The sequence below is a fragment of the Pongo abelii genome, chromosome 7 (genome assembly GCF_028885655.2).
Source record: "Pongo abelii isolate AG06213 chromosome 7, NHGRI_mPonAbe1-v2.0_pri, whole genome shotgun sequence".
Classification (NCBI taxonomy): Eukaryota; Metazoa; Chordata; class Mammalia; order Primates; family Hominidae; genus Pongo; species Pongo abelii.
In genome coordinates, this window is record NC_071992.2 from 25478440 (window position 1) to 25485764 (window position 7325).

General features: G+C 39.3%; 1 pseudogene; it reads right to left on the reverse strand.

Annotated features, from left to right (window-relative positions):
* Positions 1-1222: 1222 nt before the first annotated feature.
* On the reverse strand, positions 1223-2503 carry LOC100435890 (SIN3-HDAC complex-associated factor-like; annotated as a pseudogene).
* Positions 2504-7325: the final 4822 nt, after the last annotated feature.

Consider the following 7325-nt stretch of genomic DNA (forward strand, 5'->3'; position numbering starts at 1 on the left):
TCTACAGGGTGCCTATAAAAGGTGGCTCGCTCCTTATTGTTATACTGTCCGATTTTTAAAATACAGTTTAAAAAATAAGCACTGAGTCTTGTTATTACAAGGCAGGTAAGTGCTTCTCCCTCATTATGAAAAGGCTGAAATGGTGATAATTTTTCCTGAACATTTAGAAAGAGGCAGTAAGGGTGCTTTGGTTTCTGAGAGGCTTTTCATGAGGATTTTAGGACTGAAGGGCTCTAAGTTCAAGTTATCTCAATGTTCAGAAAGCCTGAATAAAAGAAGCCAAACCAAAACCAACCCACTTAACATGAACACAAACCTCTTTTCTTTTAGTAAAATTGCTTTTAATGCAGAGTGAAAGAAAATAAAAACCTAATAGGCTGAAACAAGTCACACACTCGCTCTACACAGATAAAAGCCTTCACAAAGGTCAACTGAAGTAATCCAGAGCTGAAACTGAATTGTGCAGATTTTCAATGAAGTCATCAAAGTCATGAAACACAAGCAAAAGTTGATTATTTACAAACTCAGCAAGCCCTCTAAGAAATGTGTCCCAGGTAGCATTAACCTTTGTTTTGTGCCATCCTGAAGACTTGCACATTGTATTTTTCAGATAGTTTAACATTTTTAATAGGGTGTGTTCTCTACCATGTGGTAATGCCTTGGCACTATTCCTGCAGGGTCTCACCTGTCTTGCCATTTCCCCAAGAGAAGCTTTGTTTCTGCTTTAGAAGGTTCACGTACATTAAAATCTTTGTCAAATAGTAATATGAAGGGAGGTAGCACAGGATGCAACGTATACAGTCAAGTTACCTCTCTATATATGGAGAAATTACTTTCTCCTCCAAGATATTTGCAACAGAAAGCTCAGTCTGTCCTGCTTAATAATCAGTAATACAGGTTGAATCATCAGAACCTAGGCAAGACCTTAATATTTCAAAATTATTAACAGCTACTTCTAGGGGCAAGTCCATGTTACCGAGTTATGACAAATTTATTATCATAAGGGAAAACAAGTGTAGTTAGCCATCTTAAAAAATGCCCCAACCACAGCTTCTCAATACAGAAAGACTAAAAACTACAGTTTATCATAAACAAATCCCGTCTTTGTCTCCCGAAACTCCCCTAGTTTCATTCATTAGAAGGGGATTTTAAAAAAAGACTTAAAGAGCACTTTACAGCAGCATTCAGCTTTCCTATGAAATAGCATCTTAAATATTATGTGCAACTCTTTTTTTTAGTGAGCTAGACACTGGCTTCAAAGTTTGTGGGACTGAGGGAAAATCAACCCATTCAAAACTATTCTAGAAATTGTCTTTTGGCAGAATAGCAGGTATCCAAGTTAAAAATAGGAGGGTCAGATTGTTGCTTTGTGGTCTTTTCAAAATTTAGATTTTTTTTGTTCCCCTTTTACATGAAAACCTCAGTCTCCACTCCTGAGTGGGGATGGACAGAGGCTCTGGCCCCTGCTCCTCTGGCTTCTCAGCAGCTCCTTCCTTTCCTTCCTTCCTTCCTTCCTTCCTTCCTTCCTTCCTTCCTTCCTTCCTTCCTTCCTTCCTTCCTTCCCTTCCTTCCTTTCTTTCTTAGACAAGATCTCACTCTGTCACCTAGGCTGGAGTGAGTGAGGTGGCATGATCTCAGCTCACTGCAACCTCCGCCTCCTGGGTTTAACTGATTCTGCTGCCTCAGCCTCCTGAGTAGCTGGGATTACAGGTGCACCACTATGCCCAGCTAATTTTTGTATTTTTAGAAGAGATGGGGTTTCACCATGTTGGTCAGGCTGGTCTCAAACTCCTGACCTTAGATAATCTGCCCACCTTGGCCTTGAAAAGTGCTGGGATTATGGGCGTGAGACATGGTGCCTGGCCCAGCTGCTTTCTTATGACTGCAGCAAGGCTTGAAAAGATGTGTGTTGATGAGGACTTCCCCAAAACAGCCTTTATAGATGACCCCGCAATGTCTCTTCTGTCTTTTCCAGTATGTGAGCTCTAAAAAGGAAAAAAACTGGCATTCTCTTAGAACCAGAAACCATTTCTGTATCTGAGCTGTCATCTAACTGGTTACTGTTACAAGGAGATTGAGCTGGGGGCGCATTTGAGGTGGTATTGTGAGCATCGGAATTATGACGTTCAAGTTCCTTCTGCAGTTTACTAATCTGGATGCTTTTTATCCTGTTCCCAGATAGAGTTTTCACTTTCTTTGGTTTCAATGTACTCTTTATACTGGGTCCAGGCCTTGTAACTACCACATGATTCCAGTTTTTTTCTGTTTTTTTTTTTTTTGTTTTTAATCTTGCTGTCACCTTCTTCCGTCTTTTTACAAGCAGGACACAGGCATTGCAGATATCTCCTGAGCAAGTCTCATGTAACCCAAAACGGCTCTGGAAGTCCTTTTCATAGCATTTACTGTCAGTGGATCGAGAGCTGGAGGACTTAGCTCTGCAAATACACCAGCCTTCTATACTTTGGTACATCTTTTGCTTATGAAAATCAAACATCTTTTCTTCTGGGCAATTGTCTTCCAAAAGCAGCTGTTCCATGCGAAATAACGTCCCCGAGGTGTGGAGTGCATGCCGGGCCAGCCCGGCCTCAAGCACCCCCTCCTCCTCAACTGCCTTGTCTAGCCAAATTTCTGTAGTTTTTTAGCCATCCAGTTTGTGATGCTTTGTTGCAGCCATTCTAGGAAACTGGTGCAGGTTCCAAACTTGACAAGCTGATTATAAAATCCTACTGAAGAATAAAAGACTAAAAATAAACAAGGGGGAAGAAATGGAGGAGAACTTGCTCTATCAAATATCAAGACTTGCTGTAAATCTATGGTTATTGGAACAGTTTTGATATTGACACACGGTTTCTAGGACAAATGACCTAGGTACAGGCTTATGAGTAGGTGGACACTTGAAATATGACAGACAAGGCATCAAAATTAATGGAAAAGGATGAATTAGTCAATAATAGTGTTGAAACATTGGTTGTAAGTGGAGCTATAAAATCAGATCCTTATATCCTACACAAAAGGAAACTCTAAATGGATTAAATACTTAAATGTGAAAAGCAAACTCTGAACCATGTAGGATAAAGTAGAGAAAATCTTTAACTTCAGATAGGCCAAAACAAAAAAGATTCGACTATAAGCAAAAAACAAAATGCCTTTAGTAAATTTTGTGCATGCAAAAAAGAAAAAAGATTTGACTGTAATGACAAAAATAATAAATTAGGCTATATTAAAATTTAAATGTCTTCAACAAAGGACAGCATAAATAAAGTGCAAAGAAAGAAAATCCACTGATCAGGAGAAGAAATTTGTAATCCATGTTACTAGGATCCACAGAGAATGACTAAAAATAGATGAGGCAAAGCAAAAAAATCTAATAGAAAAATAGACAAATGACATGAAGAGGCATGATATGAAGGGGAATCCCTAATGCTAATGGCTAATACATTTATAAAATTATTCTCTACCTCACACCAATCTGGAATAAGAAAATTAGAATAACAGTGAGATCAATTTTATTCCTGTAAGATTGAGAAAATGAAAGTCTAATTACACAAAGTGTTAGGGAAGATGTATGGAAAAAGGAATTTTCATCCTTTGCTGGTGGGTGGGTGTACTGAAAGAACCACTTTGGACAAGAATTTGACAACACCTAATACAGTTGAATAATGAGCATCCCCTCGGACTCAGCACTTCCATTTCTTGGTACCTGTCTTAAGAAACTCACAAACGGGAACCTATGCAAGGATTGTCATCCCTTTTGTAGGAGAATGAATATGCAACATATTGGATTCTACCGGGTAGTTAAAAATTACTGAAGTGGATCTCTTTATTTACAGATACATCTTAAAAACAATACTGAATGAGGAAAAAAGAAGTTGCAAAGGTAGATGAACAGTATGAGTTCACTGGAAACTCACCTGGGGCTGGGTAGTCTAGGATGGCTCATTCCCAGATCTAGTGGTTGCTGCTGGCTGTTGGCTGGCTGATCTGGAGGATCTCACCGGGACAACTCATCTCCGCTCCATTTGGTCTCTCATCCTCTAGATCAGGATGGAGTATCAGGGAAGCTTTCCAAGGTAGTGGGAGTACAGGCTATTGAGACTTGGGCTTGAAAGTCACCTAGTGTCACCTCTGCAACATTCTGTTGGTCAAAGCAAGTAACAAGACTCTTCCAGATTCAAGAGATGGAGAAATAGCTGTCACCTCTTCATGGCATGAGCAGTAAAACCACATTGCAAAGAGGCCTGCATAGAGGGATGAGAAAAAAAGTTGTGGTCATTTTTTGCAATCTCCCTCAATGTACAAAACGGAACTCCTAAACTTACCCCTAAAAATGTGTTGTTCCTGTTCATCCCCATCTAAATTGATGGGATTTTGAGGTTTCTGGTTGCTCAAGTGAAAAACTTTGGATTTATTCTTAACTTTTCTCTTTCTCTCAAATCCCACACCCTACCCATTATGAGATAATGTTCACACTATATCAGAACTATATCCAGTGTCCTACCACTTCTAACTACCCCCACTGCTATGGGTTGGATGGGAACCACCATAAACTCTCACTTGGATTATTGAGATAGCTCCCTAATTGCTTTTCTTACTTCCACCCTTGCAAAATCCTCCTTTGAGAAAAATATTCAGCTGGGCATGGTGACTCATGCCTGTAATCCCAGCTACTTGGGAGGTGAAGGTGGGAAGACTGCTTGAGCCAAGGAGTTCAAGACCAACCTGGGCAACATAGCAAGACCCCATCTCAAAAAAAAAAAAAAGAAAAGAAAAGAAAAGAAAAGGAAAAATTTAATTATGTTCCTTGCAGTAGGTTGAAACATGTCCCTCTCTCCCAGATATCCACATCCTAATCCCTGGAATCTGTGAATATGTTGCTTATATGGCAAAAGGGACTTTGCAGATGGGGAGTGTTCTAAGTAGACCCACAAGGGCCCATATAAGAGGCAAGCAGTAGACAGATGCTGAGAGAGAGGACAGCTTCATGACGAAAGCAGAGAGAGGCTTGAAGATACCACATAGCTGGCTTTAAAGATGGAAGAAGGGGACCCGGTGTGGTGGTTTATGCCTGTAATCCCAGTACTTTGGGAGGCTGAAGTGGGCAGATCACCTGAGGTCGGGAGTTCGAGACCAGCCTGGCCAACATGGTGAAACCCCATCTCTACTAAAAATACCAAAAATTAGCCAGGCATAGTGGTGAGCACCTGTAATCCCAGCTACTCAGGAGGCTGAGGCAGGAGAATCGCTTGAACCCGGGAGGCAGAGGTTGCAGTGAGCCAAGATCGCGCCATTGCGTTCCAGCCTGGGCAACAAGAGTGAAACTCTGTCTCAAAAAAAAAAAAAAAAAAAAAAAAGATGGAGGAAGGAACCCTGAGCCAAGGCATGAGGACTGACTCGAGAAGGTGGAAAAGGCAAGAAAGCAGATTCTCTCCTGCAGCCTCCAGGGAGACTGATTTTGAACATCTTACCTCTAGAACTATAAGATAATAAATCCAAATTTCTTAGAACCACTGTTTGTGGTAATTTGTTGCAGCAGCAATGGGAAATTTATATATCATTCTTTGGCTCAAAATCCGTACATAATCTGTAGTCCCACTTCTCCTCCTCCTCCCTCTTCTTCTCTCCCTCCATCCAGTACCTCCCTGAGCACATGTTCTAGTCTTTCCCCTCTTTGATCACTTGATCTCAACCACACAAGCCTCCTAGCAGTTCTTTATACTTCAAGACGTCTTCCTGCCCTGGAGCCTTTGCTTGGCTCTAACTTTTTACCTAGGTTACTCATCTCCCAGATATTTTCTTGGTAAAACTGTCCATCGCACCCTACCATTCTCATTTACCTGGCTCAACATTTTCTTTTTTTTTTTCTTTATAGCACTTATCATATTCTAACATGCTATATGGTTTGCTTACTATTATGTTTATTGTTTATCATTTGTAATGATATGCCACTGCCCTCCAGCTGGCAGGTAAGCAGGGAAGGACTTCATTGGTTTCATTCACTGGTGTATCCTAAGCCTCTAGAACAGTGCCAGAGCCATAGTAGTGACTCAATATATATTTGTTGAATGAATGCTTTTTTTTTTTAATTGCTGTAACTGAACATGAAATAGATGAACAATAATATCTAGATATAAATATCAATACAATAAATACTGTATCCACTAACTAGTTTACTAAAAAATAACATAACTGTCACCTTTGAAGACCTCTGTGTACCTCCTTCAATTATATCCTGTTTTCTTACCACTCAGAGAGGAACCTTGCATTTTTATTTCATCATTTCTTTGCTTTTCTTCAGTTTTACCAGATATGTTAGCGTTCCTAAACAATATAATATTCAGATTTATGCTTGTTTGTTGTATATGTAGTATATATGTATATTTGTGTATATGTACATCATTACATGATACTGTAGGCATTCTCTTTAGATTCACTTTTCTTTTTTAACATTAATTTCTCTTTTATTATTATTTTTATTCTATTGTGGTAAGAACACTTAATGTGAGATGTGCCCTCTTAACAGATTTTTAAAGTAGACAATACAGTTTGGTTAACTATTGGTCCAATAGCATACAGTGGAGCTCAGACCATATTTATCTTGCATAACTGAAACTTCATACCTATTGATTAGCAACTCCTTATTTATTCATCCTTCCTATCCCCAGCAACTATAATTCTATTCTTGACTTGCTTTTCTTGCTTAATATTATGTTCCCAAAAATTCAACCTTGTTGTGGCATGTAATTGTAATTCAGTTGCTTCTCTGCAATGAAGTACTTTAAGAAAATCACATATAATAATATTTTAATTAATAACATTGTTGAGGGAGATGTGTTATTTCTGCTTTGTTGCCCTGAGAGATGTCTCCTATGCCATTCTTTCCTACGCATCCCTGGGTTATGTGAGGCCAGCATCATCCTGATACCAAAGCCTGGCAGAGACACAACAAAAAAAGAGAATTTTAGACCAATATCCTTGATGAACATTGATGCAAAAATCCTCAATAAAATACTGGCAAACAGAATCCAGCAGCACATCAAAAAGCTTATCCACCCTGATCAAGTGGGCTTCATCCCTGGGATGCAAGGCTGGTTCAATATACGCAAATCAATAAATGTAATCCAGCATATAAACAGAACGAAAGACAAAAACCACGTGATTATCTCAATAGATGCAGAAAAGGCCTTTGACAAAATTCAACAACCCTTCATGCTAAAAACTCTCAATAAATTAGGAATTGATGGGATGTATCTCAAAATAATAAGAGCTATTTATGACAAACCCACAGCCAATATCATACTGAATGGGCAAAAACTGGAAGCATTCCC